Below are 223 nucleotides of genomic sequence, written 5' to 3' on the forward strand. Positions count from 1 at the left end.
ACGTCCGAGGTTAGAAGAGGAATACGGTAGAAGATCAAGAGGTCTTTGTAGTATAACTAGTAATTTTTCCTTTCTCGCATCATGCTAGTTATTTATGGAAATAATACCAAATACAAGAGGCTTACGATTCTAGAATTTCAATATGTTTTCGATGTTGTGTTCTTTTGTTTTTCTTTTCCTTGTGATTTGATTGTTCTTTTCTTAACCCAAAGTTATTTTTTTT

The sequence above is a fragment of the Zingiber officinale genome, chromosome 9B, assembly GCF_018446385.1.
Source record: "Zingiber officinale cultivar Zhangliang chromosome 9B, Zo_v1.1, whole genome shotgun sequence".
In the NCBI taxonomy this organism is placed as follows: domain Eukaryota; kingdom Viridiplantae; phylum Streptophyta; class Magnoliopsida; order Zingiberales; family Zingiberaceae; genus Zingiber; species Zingiber officinale.